Source organism: Miscanthus floridulus, chromosome 17 (genome assembly GCF_019320115.1).
Source record: "Miscanthus floridulus cultivar M001 chromosome 17, ASM1932011v1, whole genome shotgun sequence".
NCBI classification, from domain to species: Eukaryota; Viridiplantae; Streptophyta; class Magnoliopsida; order Poales; family Poaceae; genus Miscanthus; species Miscanthus floridulus.
In genome coordinates, this window is record NC_089596.1 from 59,925,812 (window position 1) to 59,943,168 (window position 17,357).

Consider the following 17,357-nt stretch of genomic DNA (forward strand, 5'->3'; position numbering starts at 1 on the left):
CGAGAACATTCATACTAGTCCAACACTCAAAACCAATAACCTTGAGTTTGAGCTCAAGCCAACCCTCATCAACATGGTGCAAGCTAGCCCATTCAGCAGAAAGACACATGAAGATGCTAGTGCTCATCTCTAGAATTTCCTAGAGATTAGCAGCACAATTGTCATCAAGGACGTTGCTCAAGATATCATACTACTCCACCTGTTTCCATTCTCGCTAGTGGGAAGGGCGAAGTAGTGGTTCTACACCAACAAGGATAACATCAACACATGGGCAAAGTTTTCGAAGGCTTTCCTAGCAAAGTTCTTCCCTATAGGCAAGACCAATGCCTTAAGAGGAAAGATTTCCAACTTCCAATAGCAGAAAGAAGAACCCATTACAGAAGCATGGGAACATTTTCAAGAATACATTTCAGATTGTCCTCATCATGGGATGGAAGATTGGTTGCTCATGCAAAGTTTCTACCATGGATTAATTCAGAAAGCTCATGAACAACTAGATGCTACTGCTAGAGGAGCATTTATGTCACTCACCCTTGGAAAAGCTAAAACTCTCATAGAAAAGATAGCCTCTAACCAAGGCTCTCAATGCAATATTCAAGCATGCAATAAGAGCGAAGAAATACCTAAAGAGGTGTGTGCATTGTCAACAAAGATGGACGTACTATTGAATTGGCTTGAACAGCGAGCCAATTACAAGAGAGATCATCAAGCCATTCAAGATGCTTACAATTCCCAAAACATATGTGGAGAATATTTGGGGGTGAATTTCCCCGAATATCAAGAGGATGCAAACATTGTCATTATCAATTCTGCTCCACAACAACAAAGACAAGGATGGAGACAACAACAACAACAATGGTCAAATTACCAAGGTAAGTACCCAGGTAATTAGTAATTACTATAATTCTTCTAATCCTAAACAACCATCCTTGAGAGATTTGATTTTAGAACAAGCTAAGATTAATGAGAATATTTCTAAAAAGCTTGCTTCTAATGATAAGGTCCTAGAAAACATAAATACTAAAATGGATAGTTTTTCTTCTGCTATAAAAGACCAACTCAGCTATAATAAAATGATAGAATCGCAAATAGCTCAGCTGGTCGCTGCTCTGCCTTTTGCAACTAACCTTGAAAAGGTCAACACCATAACCACAAGAGGTGGCAAGTCTACTCAAGATCCGCCATATCCAACAAGGACAGGTAAGACACCGGCAGCAGCACCAGAAAAGGAGAAGAATAATGAAGTTGAAGAAGTTGAGCCACAAGAATATGAAATGAAACAAGATTTTAATGACACCACCCTCCTATTGTTTCCACGCAGAAATCGAAAGGCTAAAATGGATGAGCAATTTGGTAAGTTCGTAGAGGTAATTCACAAGTTATATATCAATATCCCTCTTCTAGATGCCATACAGGTACCCACCTATGCGAAGTATCTCAGAGACATTCTGAACAACAAAAGACCACTGCCCACCATTGAAGTAATCAAGTTAACGGAGGAGTGTAGCATGGCCATCCTAAACACATCACTAGTGAAGAAAAAGGATCCAGGATGTCCCACTATTAATTGTTCAATCGAAAACCAAAACTTTGAAAATACACTATGTGATCTTGGGGCAAGCGTAAGTGTCATGCCCAAGAAAGTTTTCGACAAGCTCAACTATTCAACACTCATGCCAACATCGATGTGCCTGCAACTAGCCGACCAATCGGTCCACTACCCTATAGGAATCGCCGAGAATATTCCGGTAAAAATAAGAAATTTCTTTGTTCCAGTGGATTTTGTAGTACTTGATATGCAGGAAGACATGAAGACACCCCTCATACTTGGGAGGCCATTCCTAAGCACTACAAACGTACACATTGATGTTGGAGCTGGAGAAATCAAATTCCATATTAATGGGAAGGAAGAGCGATTCGCCTTCAAGCCAAGACCGGAACAATGCTCTAAATTGGAGTGGCAAGAAAAGCTAGAACAACCATCATGGTCTCCATCTCCAAGACTAACTGATGCACCCAGAGAATCAATAAAACTAGAGAAGTCTGGTTCGGTGGACTTAAAATTCTGAACCCTCGCCGGGAGGTAAAATCGGTAGTTATCCATACTTTGCATAAATTTACTTTTACCTTAGCATATTTATTTTCTGCAATTGCACTACATTTGGAAAAATAAAGTAAAAATCTTTTCTCCATTGCATTATATTCAAGCCCCATGTAAATATTTTTACAGTGTGTAAAGGATTTTTACCGTGGAGGCATAAAATTTAAAAACCATCCATATATATACATGTGTATATGGTAGAAATACAGGCAACCGGGACCCACAGGAGACACTTGGGACCCACTCAACCACACATATCACCTCCATCATCTCTCCACCATCGATTTTGGTCGTATCTCCACCAAAAGAGCAGATAGTTTGCTTAAGCACGAAGCAAACTTTCATCTGGTGGAGAGCCAACCCAAGTGGGCCTAAGGGGGGTCGGACGGCCCCACCACTTGGCCGACCTAATCCATCGCCGCCTATAAATGGCACCCCTCCTGCTTGCTCTCGGCCTCAACCACATTCACAATCCAGCATCCCAAATTCAAATTTTCAAATTCCAATTTCGTAGTTTGAAAATCCACTTAGAAAAATTATTGTTGGAATTAGGAAAAGTGAGAAAGATTAAGCATAAAAGTTCTACCAAAATTAGGAAGAAAAGTTAGAAAGCTTGATGGTAGAAGTGATGTCAAAATTCTAATTAGAAAATTCATTAGGCAAACAAGAACGACTAACCCTCAGACGATGGACTTTCGGATGGCTAACCGCTGACATTTTATTTTCTAACACGTTCCACGAGTTTTGTCAATTGTTGATTTTTTGCAGGAAGATGAGCAAGTTTTTGGGCAAGCTCAAGCACACGGGATCTTCCCATTCTACAAGAAGCTCTTCTTCCAGGGCGAGCATCGACATGCAAATCGACATTCCAACCCTCGCTGTCGGAACGCCGCCTCAGACATCCTCAGCTGAAAGCAACATCTTGCTTAAGGAGAAGCATCTCAAGTTGCAGAACAAGATGGAGAATGTGGCAGAACCACCTAGTTTAACCTAATCCCAAGCGCACTTGTCAGCCATTTGACACTAAGTGCCCAAGAGACCAAGTCAAACCCGGTAGTCTATCGAGACCACCCCGTGGGAGACGTCAAAACAATCCACATTTTCACCAGGAACACAAATGAGTAGACAAAACTTCAAAACATCAAAACCATTTCTTTTGTTACATGATTATATAATTACAATATCAGAGTTATTATTACAAAACAAGTTTCAATAAAGCAGTAGAAGATAAGTACATTTTTATAAAAGCAGTGGAAGTAAACAGTTTTCAATCTAATATCTAGTGTAGAAAATATACGTAGAAAACTTCTATGATCGCAGCAGAAAAGGATGTCCTCACTGAGCCACCAGGAGGTATCCACACACAAAGTTAGCTCTGGCTTCCACTTGTTACCTGCGACAGGGGGAATAAAACCCTGAGTACTGAAGTGTACTGAACAAGACTTACCCGACAAAGGTGGGAGTAGTTTCTCGACTCTCAAAGGATATGCAAGGGGCTTTTGGTTTGCTGGTTCTTTTATTTTTTGCCAAAGCATACTAGAGGTAAGTCCTTATATTCAAATTTTAGCAGTCAAGTGTAGGTTCATTACTTAACCACTCTAAATTTGCACTTGAAACTACTTTCAAGCATGTGTTAAGCAATCAAAATAGTATCCATGTTCATCTTTTTCTCCATCATCATCCATGTTTAGTTGCATTAACTACGATGATAGTTAGTGAAAAAGTGGTATCCATATCCGACGAGCGACGGTGATTGCAATCGATTTACATCTAGTTGGGCAAACCCAAACACATGCCCGTACGAACCTAGCAAGGGTCCACATAGGGCTATCATTCCCTACCCTTGTACCAAGGTCCAGTACTGACCCAGTCTGCCCTGGGGACCCGACCCACCGGCCATGCACAATGCAAGCTCAAACGCGTGGTTACAGCCGTGGCCCCTACCTCCCGACTACTCCCGAGGGACCGGCGTAGTGGCTGACAAACTCCGTGGGTTCCCTTACTACAAGAGAGGTAATAGGTTTTGTAGTCATCCATGCACGGGACCTTGCTATGTGTTGGTACTTTCAAACTTCACCAAACAAGCTAACATCGAACGGTCCTCAATCGACACAGGCAGGACTAACCAAGTAACCAGGCCAAGCCCCGCTACCTCTCAACACCAAGTCTCGCCTAGTCTCTATTTATTATCCTTCCAAGTTCCATATTTTTAGGTAAGAAGTGTGGAACCTATTATGAGCAACGGCAGGTTGCTCACATCTACCGAGTCTCTAAGCAATAGTAGCTACACGAGCCTATTAGCTAGTATGACTCATAGGTCAAGATCTTTATGCAAGTAGGTTTCAATCAACTCCTACACTTAATGCACATTAAACAGAAAAGTGATTAAAACATAGGTTATGCACCGGGGCTTGCCTTAGGGTAACTTGTATAATAAAAAGTTAGTATCTGCATCATCTTCAAGATTGAGCCTCCATTACACCATCTTCTGGATAGAATACCATACACCATCTTCAAATTTCCAATCATCCTTCAATTGATCCGTTGATCCATCATCGTACCTAAATAATATGTAGTGATGCAAATGCATGCACAAAATGATACATGCATAAATAAGGATGTCTTAAAATAAAAAGGAAGTACTATGTCGTCGAGGCTAACGAGGATATGAATCGTACTAAAACCCAACTCTCATCCTTTCCGAAGGGATTTACGATGAATTGGTTCTAAGTGTATAGAGTAGCATGAATTAAATAGTTAAAGTACATTAGGTTCAAGTTTACTTCAATTTACTATGTGACGTAGTTATCATCACCTTGTCTTATAGTTACATCATGATGTGAATGACTTAAGGTAATTTGAGTTTACTAGTTTAACAAGTAGTATGAAGTTACACCATTCGAGTGCTTAAGGCTATTATTACATGGATGCCATCACAAGAACAAGAAATCTATACTAACATGGATGTCATCACAAGAACAAGAAATCTATACTAACATATACTAGTATGTTTAGTAATTTGGAAGTGACTTCAAGTTGGTATTTGCTATACTAACTTCATTGTTACTAGCAAATATATCAATATATTATATAATATACTTAAAATCCTAGTGTTCATGAGGATGATTAAGCTACCATGATTATGCACACATAAGCATATTAATTGCTTTTACTTAATTTAATATTTAGTTGGTAATTAACATGTGACACATAATAATTCTACCTTTCAACATTTTGTGTAACACTATAGTGATATTAAGTGTTCACTGGTTACTACAACAGCTAGGTCACACATTTTTTATTTTTACTTTCCTTTAATTTCTTTTAACTATTTATAAGGCAATTAACACACATTAACACATGATAAACTATAACTCCGTCATACAGCATTTAATGGTCATGAAATGTTTACTACAAGTCATACTCAGTATGGGTATGCAACCATAAAAATTTCATAATTTTCTGATTTAAACATATTAAGTTCTAAGAAAACTTAGATCTATAATTACGGCAAATATTTTGTACTAGAGCTTATGATGTTATGTGTTCAATGTGTAGTACTAGTTGTGTAGAGCTTACCAAACTTGGTTTGGTATTTTTACGATTTTTATTTCATTTATTATGAATTTTACAAATTCAGCCGATTTATGAAAATGACAAAATTGTAGAAAAAAAATATGCTCATGGGCTGACTTCGGCCTGTGGCCCAGCAACGAGGCCCATGGTGGGATCCAGCACAGGTGCCGGCTATTTTGCTAAAAAGTCCTCGTTTTATTTCCTATTTGTGAACCTACAGAGTGCACTATTCAAATGAGTCACAAGATTTGCATCTGAAACCCTTTCTTTATTCAAATTCTCGTTTTTACAAGTCCTTAGGAGAGCACGAGCAGGGCACAGGCAGGGGCCGCTCGGCCGGTGGCCGATTCCGGCCGGGAGGGCTCCGGCGCACGTGCGCGGGTGCGCAGCGGCACCGAGAGGCGGTCGCGTGGCCAAGGGCAGCAGCTACTTGCAGCGGGACAGCAGCGGCGTGCCGCGGCGGCTGGGCACGGCCGCACACGGTGGCGAGCTCGTTCCGCCGTGAACGCGACTACTCGGGGTAAAGCCAAAGGGTGAGGACGAACAGGGACTCACAGTGGTGTTTCCAAGGAGGTTTGTTGGCTTGGAGAAGCCGTGGAGGGGCTGGCCACGTGCAAGGTGGATCTCCGGTTCACGGCGATGGCGACCACGGCGTTCCCGTTGCGGCGAAGGTCCTCCAGCTAACCTGTTTCTCAGGAGAGTCTAAGGCATCAACGTGGACCCAAAACGACGTCAATGTCACAGAGAAAGGAACCAAAGGAAGTACGACCATGGCGAAGCTCGGTTCGGCGAGCTCGGTGGCCGGCGGCGGGGAAAACGGCTCGGGCGAGCACTCCGGTGGACGGCTCTCGTTGGGATCTGTTCCCAGGGCTAGCTAGGGACCTTGAGCAGTGGCGGATGCAAGAAATTGGAGAGCGAAGGTGCGTGCATCATGAATTTTGGAAAAAGGCGAACGACGTCCATGGCAGTCATCGTCGGCTTTTATAGCCGACTGGTAAGGGCGAGGCTGGGGCATGGCTGGTGTCTAAGGCAAGGCCAGAGGCGGTCGAGGGAGGTGCCAACCGGGGAGGCGCTGCCCGGGCGCGTGAGCAAGGGCACACGGCAGCAGGACGGTAGTCGCGGCAACAAGGATCAAGCGAGCAATGGCACCACGGAAACTTCAACAACTACCGGCAACAACATTACAAAGAAGTCTCAAGCCGCCAGCAGAGAGCACGTATGTCTTTCTCTATCCGTGGCTACTATGACCAGCCGATGGATCATTCCCGTCTCGATACCAGGCTAACCACCATAGAAAACACAACAAGACATTCGCAACACCTTGCACCATAACTCTCAGTGGCAAGCAAACATGGGAGACGCCATCGTCAACATTCAGCCGAACCAGCAGCAAGAGAATGAGAACTGGACCTACTCGTTCCAGAATCTCAACATCGATCCGCCATTGTGAACGTATGCACCAACTCGAGGAGGAGGATTCCCCATTTATCTAAGATAAGTTTTTTTCTATTATTTTATTTCTTTTTCCTTATATTTATATATTTTTGAGTTTATTCTATATATTAAAAAAAGATGCATAATTAAAAACAAAATAAAAATTTGTCTTTATCTTTTATATATATTAATACGGTGTGATCTAAAAAATAAAAAATCAAATAAAAAGAGTGTGTATAAAGTTTGCTTTAATTTCTGTTTTTAAGAGCTGAATAAAACAAGAACTTGACGATGATCTCTCATAATGGAAGTGATGAATAGTTCTCTGTTGTAGTTCCTTTCAAGTACCTAGTTTTCAGCCATGAATTCTCCCGAGTTTTGAATATGATTGTTTGACATGAGAAGTTGCTCTGAACTTGAAACTCGTGGGTAGCAATGTTTGATCTAATTCTAGATAATTGATGGATATGATATGAGAAGGTCTGAGCTGCTATTTATCTTATTCTAAGTGATACTAAATTTTTGGAGATTTCTTTTGAAAAACATAAAAATGTTACATGATGAGATTCTGTATAACAGAGCTTGAATTCCTACCAGAGCTAAACATGATTTTTAGGCTAGGAAAACTTCCACTCGCATATGCTACTTGTTGTGCATTGACTTTTGTCAAGCTTTGTTGACCCTTATGAGAGGTTTGTCATGCTCTTAAAATTAAGATCACGTACACACCACCACATATGCACTACTCCTACACTGGGAGTAGGCGCAAAAACATGCATTCCATCTAGATCCACCCAAAATTGTTCTACTCCTACACTGGAAGTAAACACTAAAAATATTCTTGATAGGTTACATCCATCAAATAAATGTTCCAAAGTTCTTATTGCTATCTCTCAAAAGTTGTGTTGCAAAGAAGAGGCATGGGCTATGCAAGAGTTATTCATATAAAAGAAAAAAAGAAGAAAAAAAAGAGTAGAGAAAAAATGGACAAGTGTCCGAGATATTTAAAACAATGGGTACTCAGATGTCCGCCTGAAAAGAAAAAAAGAAGAGATGAATAAGCAGCATGTTCGTTTGGCTGTGGCTTGTCGTAAACGATCATAAATTTTCAGCCGGAACAGTATTTTTCTCTCACACAAACCAGCCAGCAGTACTTCTTCATGAACCAGCAACGATATGAACCAGCCAACCGAACAGGCTGAAGATAGCCCATGTGTTTCTTGGAAATGTTTTCAAGTTTTAAAAGAGAGATATGTTTTCAAGAAGCATAGTAGAATTAGGCTAGCCACCATATATATCCACCATATTCCACACACATACACATCTTGATTTGATTGTATGACTCAACTCTCTTTGGATCCGTTGTTGGACTTTACAATATATGTACTGCAAGTTTGCACTTTCATGTTATCACCATTCCTATGAGCTCCACATAAGTTTTAGTTGTAGAAAGAAAGGCATAACATCATTATTGCCTTGGTGCGGATTCACAAATACCACATATTTTGAGAGACTTGAGAGTGTCATACAATGAAATCTCTGAGTTTTATTTTTGAAAACTTACAAAAAACTCCGGAATGATGGTTGAACAAAGACCTTGAGACATAGTACTTGACTTGATTATTTTGTCTTTCAATTGCTCAAGACCCAAGTGAAGGCCAAAAAGCCCCATGGTTGAAGGTAATATGGGTAAGTTTGAAAGTTAGATTAGTTTGTTCTAATCCAAGAAGAATTTTTGATTGAACGCATGTATACTTTTGAGGAGTGAAAACATTATAGCAACTCCTGATCCACTGCTAAGTTTAGCATTGCTTAGGGACGAGCAAAGGTTAAGCTTGGGAGAGTTTGTTGATAGTAGTTATCATCCATCAAAAACCATCAACATAACTTGTAAAAAGGGTATGAAAATGATCACCAACATAGACTTAGGGGTTTAAACTAACAATTTTCACAAGTTTTGGTGAATCTATGTTTCAGTAGGGTTTATCTAGAAAACTGGCAAGGAGGATCAAATTGTCAAATTAAATTGCAATTATCCGCGACGAGAATAGCACTAGAAGGTTTCAGAGATCACCAGAAGCCATCCCCTTGAAGAAGACTACGGGAGGATGATAGGTGGGGTTGGCCGACCCCACCTGTAGACCCCCTGGCCCCACATGTCAGCCCTAGCTTCATACATCGGTTCTCCACTGCCTCCTAGATTGCATTCGATCATTGCCTTCATACGTCGGTTCCCCACCTGTAGGCCGGTGAGCCCTCTAGCCCCACATGTCAGGCCTAGCTTCGTACGTCGGTTCTCCACCACCTCCTAGATTGCATCTACACTGTTCTTTCAAGTCGATTTGATCCAAGGGACCAGAATTGATGCTCTGGCCTATATATACCAGCCCCTACCCCCTCCCTGAGGCATTCGATCATTGCAAGATTAGATCAAAAATTAGGGTTTCCAGAGTGAAGAGAATAGAGCTCCAATTCCTCAAGTTCTAGTATAGGCTAGCTAGCAAGATTTAAGTAGAGTTGGGCTATTGCTCAGGATTCTAGATTCACCGTCTGGAGGCTAGTAAAGCCATTGTATCCCTTTATATTTTGACTTTGTGCTACTTCAATATTATGTTTCTATTTATTATGTTCCTAGTTTGCTTTGGTAGTATACTTGATATAGCCATGATTGATAATGAATTTATGCATATGTTCGCAAAGCGCTTAGCTCAGTACTCAAATGAGTTAAGTGGTTGACATTATATAAGCGTGGTGCTTAAATATTGTTTACCTATGGATGCACTCTACACTCCAGGCCATATGATAGATCACGAGTGTGACACTCTCGTTGAGTCCTTTGTAGTCCACTCCCCGTTTGTAGAACAAGTAGAACCCGGTTGCGAAGGAAATCAAGCTTTGTTCTTGATCTTCCTTAGTAATGTTCCTTATGCATAGATACAGAGTTGGTTATGCTATAGATGTAAGTGTATATACTAGAGTGTACAAAAGGGTTAGTAAATAAGAAATGACTTAGGAATCTTTTATCTTAATTAATCTCCTGCCTAGTCATACTACATTTATGAGTATCTATTTATATCTCTAGATTATTATCAATACCTTACACTTATTATTTATTTATCATTTGGCTTACCATTGTTATGGCATGAGAGTTGATGATCTTATCATAAGTATGTATATTTGTCAATCTCTTTGGCCACCCCACCGCTCCTCCCTATGGACAAATATAAATAACAATACCTAGCATACTCCTGGGTGAAATGCTGCAATGGTATATTATCTGTGCGCTTGCGGATTACTTCAACATATATATTCTATTCTAAATTTACAATTGTTCTCAATAATTACCAACAACACATTTTTGGCATCATTGCTAGGGATGACAACTTAGTAAAGAGTGATGCTAAGAAATGCCAACAGTTGCCAATGGCGTTCCTTCTTGAGCTAGATCTCCCATAGTTTCTAGGAGCATTCTGATCTGGATATTGTCTTCCTAAGCCACGTGGAAGTCAGAATTTAAATTCACCGGGAATAAGGCGGATTTCGTCACTGTTTGTGTCAGAATTGTGTTGAGCGTCGGAGCATTGCTGAGATGGGGCAGCGGTCGTGGTGCTGACGACCCAGCCTCAGTTGCTACCTGCGTGTTGTCCCATGTAGCCATGTAGATCTTACGGCTCTCGTAAGGATCAATCTCAACCTCTTCGTTTGAGCTATCATAGTCAAGATCGAGATGGACAGCAAAGTCAGCTAGATCCTCTGGGATCTGACTGAACGAAGTGAAAACTTCGCGGCCAGTGCGGGTTAAATCGGGATCATCGATCCCTATCAATTTCAGATTGAAATCTCCCTGGTGCTCGAATACCAGACTCCCGAAGTGGATAGTTAGTGACATGTCGCGGGATGGAGAGTTGATCTAAGAGTATGAGTAATAATTGCCCATAATCACAAATGTGACGGAGGATGGTGCTACAGTGGCATCGGAATGCGTCGGATCTAGGTACCAAATCCTATTGATGATCGGCATGATCAGTCTTCACATAAGATTCCCCTACCTAGCGCGCCTCTATCGATGTTTTTTATCGGTAGGTATTTGGTCCTTGAGGAACCCTGCTTGGTACGAAGAACAATCACAGATGGAGACAAGATTTATACTGGTTCAGGCCCCCGGGAAGCGAGTAAAAGCCGTACATCCAGTTGCTACTCTTGTATTGCTTGTATTCGGCGAGATTGTTGTTACAATGTAGCTGTGCCTACGAGAGAGTTGATGGATACAATGGGGATATTGCTAGCTATTTATATCCAAGATCAACTTGCCCTACAAGCTAAGGAGTCGTGCCCTAGTCGGAGTCTTGGCACAATCCAGAGATATCCTTCCTTGAATAGGGTCATCATGGGCCTTCGGGTCGTCTCTGATCCGGAGTTGGTAGTCGGCAATATGGAAGTCGGGGTACCCAGAGGTATGGCATCGACAACAAATTTGTAGTATGGGTTGATGTCCATAACTTTTGTGATTTTTCTCTATACTAATGAAAGGATGGCTTTGGAATTACTTTAGCATAGATTTTAATGTTATGTGTTTGCTGCACTCTAGCATGGTTCAAGGTGAAGATAACTAGCTTGCAGCAAAAGATAAGTGAATAAACCATGATACTCATAGTTCTTCCTTCCGTGAAGAATGAGCTGAGTCTTCTTTGCGCAAAGTTATTAGAGTTTGTACCTCGATTCATCTCTAATGCGAATTCATCTTAGGACTTTTCTAGATTGAATTTTAGAGTTTTCTATAGGGGTTAGTCTAAAAAATAACCAATATCTACTACAGCAAGTTTTTAGTTCAATAACCAAACTAAACTCCATGTCTAATTTGACTAAGGAATGCATTTTAACCCAAGCACCACGCTTAATTTAAAAAGCCTTTGGAAATAAGGTCACACACCTCTTGATTTAAAGTAAGCACCATGCTTAATTTAAAAGATGTATAAAGATACTTCCAAACCTAAACATACTATAGCAAACAAAGGTAGCATGAAAGCATTACAGAGATTTATTCAAATAGAGATGAAAAAAGAGCATGATCATGATGAGTATTTTTTTCTTTCACTAATCATGAGCTTTCATGTGCTCACATTTTTTTCTTTTTAAATGCAAATAATACGGATATATGTAGGTAATCAAATATGCTGTGGATTTGATATGGCAAAATTTAAACTAAACGAGAAGGATGCATGGATTGTTTAAAGTAAACATGCAATGTAGTGCAAAATGTTAAAAGATAACTACTCATCAAGTTTAAAGTCCATGAGCAAGACTATCTCACCTTTCTTGATCATACTTACCATGACTCACATGATGGAATTTGCGAGTAGTGTAGCATCTGTATTCGTCACTTGAGATATGATTTGAATTCTGGTGATGTCGACATTTTTCTCCAATCTACACATGGTTAGAATAATATATATATGTCTATACAAACCTGTGAGATGGCAGGGTTCCAATGTTGATGGATCTTGAAGTTCAGGCACCCTGGGTTCTTCAATGTCTTTCTTATTTTCTTGTGGAAGCTTGCCGAAACGTCGAAACAACATCTATTGTCCTATCTATTTCACAATATAACAGAACAGGGGTAATCCCACTAAAGCTAGCGGTATGTTAATGATCTAAATCTTTACGCTAATTGTTTCTCCGGCAACAGCGCCAAAAATGCTTGTTGATGTTTAGAAGTGCAAGTATAATATTAAGGATTCTGCAAGCGCACAGAACATCAGTGTAGCATTTTATCGGTGGTATTTTAGGTATCATTATTTATATTTTAACACATGAAAATAATGGAGTAAAGATTTATTAAATAATATCAAAGGAGTGTTTACTAACATACTAACATAAACTAGAGCGGGGGGTAATGATAGGAATTATGTAGAATGACATAGGGAATAAATCTATAAAGATACTATAAAGTAGTTAACTTAGGAGATCAACGGGTGAGGTAGATTCTTAGGATATTCTTATTACAGGATCAAAGTATATATATACCCGACTACAACTAAGACTTACTCTACTCTTGTGCACTTCGGGACGTCGCTAGATGGTAGAGCACCATAAAAGATAACTCTACTAACGTGACTACGGTCCTACAATTTAAGAACCTTCTTAACATGGGGTGGACTATAGAGGATAGACGAGGCTGTCACCACCCGCTGCTACAACATGACTAGAGAACAGGGTAGGCAGAGCATCATATAAGCACCATGCTTACACAAGGCTTGGCTACTTATCCCAATCGATAAACTAGCAGGCTAATCTCTATTAACTGACACACAAAAGTAAAGATAACCTTAACTAAGCAAAATACATATTCAAAGTAAATATAGCCATGTAGATAATGATGATATAATGATAACAAAGTCTCATAAGATATATATATAAGTGAAGATACAATGGCTTTACCGAGCCTCCGAGACTTGATTCGGAACCTGAGCATGAGCCCAACTTGACCGTCACTCTCGAGCTACTAATCTACTACATTGGAGAGCTCTAGCTCTAATCCTCCTAGTGTGTCTTGATATTGATCTCTAATGCATTTCTCTGGAGATGGGAGACTAGAGAGATGCCTCAGGGGGGTCCTAGGGGGCCTTATATAGGGGACAACATCAAATCTAGACCCTTAGATCAAACCGACCTTGAGCAATAGCATAGATTTGATCTTTAAGGTGGTGGAGAACCAACGTACAAAGGAGGGGCTGACCTATGGAACCCATAGGCCGGCCAGCCTAGTGGTGGGGCTAGCTGGCCCCCCTATTAGCCTCTTGGCTTGATCTTCGGTGAGTTATCTTCTGGATGCTTCTAGAGTCTTCCTAAGTCGGTTTCGTCACAGATAAACGTGATTTGATCTGATAATTGGGTCTACCTTGCCGGTTTTCTGGATAAATCCTCCTACATTCACCAATTCACCAAAACTCATGAATTTTATTAGTTTAAACCCATATACCTATATTTGATGATGGAATTAAGTATCTATGTAGGATATGTTGATGGTTTATGATTGACATTAACAACCGTCAACAAGGTCTAGCTAGCAAGAATGTGAACCGGGGTGGGCGCCCAAGCCGCAAGCGCCCCTGCCTGCACTTTGTGAAAACAAAAATTCTAGGAAGCTTCCTCCCTCTCCTGGTTCAAATAGATACAGCATGGGCATGGGCCCCAAGGCCAAGCAGTAGGAGGAGGAGCCTCTCTCATGCGCTCTCTATTTCTCTCTCTCTCTCTCTTGGTGTTGATGGTAGTTAACATTCATCACAAACCATCAATATAACTTGCATAAATGACTAAAATAGATCACCAACATAGACTTAGGGGTTTTAACTAATAAATTCCATGAGTTTTGGTGAATCTTTGTTTCTAGTAGGATTTAATCAGAAAATCACCAAGGAGGACCTATTCGTCAAAGGAAATCACGTAATTACACAGGATAAACAAAGTGGGAAGACTCTAGAAGACTCCAGGCTCTCCGTTGAAGCGAGCTCGAGCCCCTGCCAGGTGGGGCCAGCCGATCCCCAATGCAGGTTGGCCAGTCTATGGGACTCACCTGGCAGCCCCTCATTGCTATGTCGGATCTCCACCGCCTTAAGGATTGCATCTCCACCATTTATTCAAGTCGGTTTGATCCGAAGGCTCAGGACTGATGCTCCAACCTATATATACCTGCCTGCATCCCCCTAGGGCATGCCAAGTTAGATCCTGAGGGCCTGAGGGCTAGAAACCCTAATCCATATTTCTACCAGGATTAGAGCTAGCAATCAGAGAAGATTAGTCCTCGATAGAATCTAGTCTTGTAATAGAGATAGAGAGATAGAGTAAGAGGGAAGAGTTTCGGAGGAGTCCTGGTCTATCGGTGCTCTCTCTATAGCTCATACCATGGTGGAATCAAGTTCTTATTGAGCTTGCTTCTGAGATTTCTCTGGTAATCAGTTTCTAATTCAAGCATCTTGTTCATATTGTTCTTTAGGTTTGCGACTCTCTTTTGAGTACTTTAATCCTTGCAGCTCCTGGGTTAAAGTAGTATTCGTAGTGTAAGCATGGTGCTTAGATATGGTTACTCATGGATGTACCCTACTTTCTAGATTGGTGGTAGCTCGCGAGGGTGACTCTTATAGCCTCGTTGAATCCTTTGTAGTCCACCTCCCATTAGTAGGCCTAGCAGGACCTTGTTACTATAGGAAACATACTCTGCCTGTGTTTTCTTTAGTAATTTCCCCAGAATTGTACAATAGAAGACAAAGCTTACCAAAGTTAAAATGAGAAGACCTTAGCAATATCCTCTACGCTCCTATTATCTAGCCTTGATTGTGAAGTTGGGTTAAGTTAGATTTGGTTATTCTCATATACGTTTCCTCAAGTTCGATATAAAATTAGGTACTCCCGGTGAAGTGCTACATCGGTATAATATCCGTGCGCTTGTGGATTATTCTATGTGCATTAATTTATACCAACAAGCATTTCTGGCGCTATTGCCGGGGACATGGTTACTGAGTTAACTTCGGACCTAGCTTAACCTTGTATTATTATTCTTTTATATATTATCTTTTTATCCTTTCTTTTTACCATGGATCCAGAATCCACCCCTATCTACCAATACGCTGCACCTACGAGCGCACGCCTACAGCCACTAGAATCTGCAAAGCCTATCCTAACACCTGGCTATGAGCTACGCATATGTTTAATCAACATGGTTCAGGATCAATACTTTTTGGGCAAAGATGATGAAAACCCCTATCCCCACCTAAATGAGTTTGAGCAAACCTATGCATGCTTACACATTGCAGGCATGTTAGACGAAACCTTACGATGGAAGCTTTTTCCTTTCTCTTTGATGGGAAAAGCTAAATGTTGGTACATGCTCACCATAGGGAGTAGACAAGGCGATTGGGAAGCTTTGTGCTCTAGCTTTTGCCTACATTTCTTTCCTATCTCTAGAGTAGTCAGCCTTCGTTTAGAGGTTCTATCTTTTAAATAGGAAGAAAAAGAATCTCTAGGCATGGCTTGGGAACGTTTTAATGCTCTCATTAATACTAGCCCTGACCTTGCCATTCAAGGCCCCATTCTTCTTCAACACTTTTACATGGGTCTTGATAGGAAAACCTCAAAGCGTCTTGATACGGCCTCAGGAGGCTCGTTCCTTCATGTTTCTGCCAATTCAAGGAGAAGTATTCTTACCAAAATTCTAGAGAACACCCCTAAAGACATAGAAAAGAAGCCACTAGAGGAGGAATTCTAGATAGTTGAACCTGAATCCTTACCAGACCTATCACCAGCTTCAGTTATCCTAGATCCTGAACCACCAGAAAAGGAGGAAACTCTAATTTCAGACTTTATGCTTGAATTCAAGGATGAACTATTTGACCAATACGGAGATACCTCAAATTATCATACGATAAGGAAACCCTAGAAGCATAGGAAATCATCATCCAATGAAGAACCCTTAGACCCTTCTGAGGAAGCTTTCCTTAAAAATACTACGAAAGAGCTAGTGTCTATTATAAGCAAAGAATGGTTAGAGGAATCAGAGCTTTCCTCTGATGAGATTCATCTAGATTCTGCTTCTATTTCCATTCGTTGCCAAATCAATAAAGCTCCTTTCAATGCTCTTTATAATCTAGTTGTGGGTGTTAATATCATGTCTGCATCTTTTGCTCATGATTTATTGAAAGAGATGCCTTTAACGCCAACAACAAAGTTATTGAAAAGTCTTTCAGGACATATTCTCCCATGTTTGGGGATACTTTATGTCATCCCTATCTAGGTACAAAGAACTAAGGTTTATTTGAGCTTTTATATATTTAATATCATAGAGTTTGACCTGTTGATAGGACAACCAATTGAAAGACTTATCCAAGAAGGACAAACGGAGAAGTTGAAAAAAAAAGTCTCGGGAAAAAATTTAAATTTTCTATACCCATCACTCATTCTCTAAATACTGAGACTGAGCCAATTCCCGAGGAAGATCCAATGAAAGAGGTTAAGGTTGCATCTCTTGATGATTTGATTGAACCCAACCTTGAAGATGATGCCTAATTCTTCATTGAAGAAGAAGATGAAAATCCTACAGAGTCTGAACCCTTATATGATTGGCTGGAACAACCTAAGCCCACCATTGAGCTTAAACCCCTGCCTTCTGGTCTTAAATATGCTTTTCTCAATAATGATCAGGATTCACCTATGATCATAAATGATAAACTCTCTCAGAGAGAATCCCCCCACT

General features: G+C 40.6%; 1 non-coding gene across 1 annotated transcript; it reads right to left on the reverse strand.

Moving 5' to 3' along the window:
* Window positions 1–325: 325 nt before the first annotated feature.
* LOC136519339 (small nucleolar RNA R71) lies at window positions 326–432 on the reverse strand. Its single transcript, XR_010774890.1, has one exon. It is a non-coding gene; the product is annotated as a small nucleolar RNA R71 (small nucleolar RNA).
* Between the last annotated feature and the right edge of the window lie 16,925 nt (window positions 433–17,357).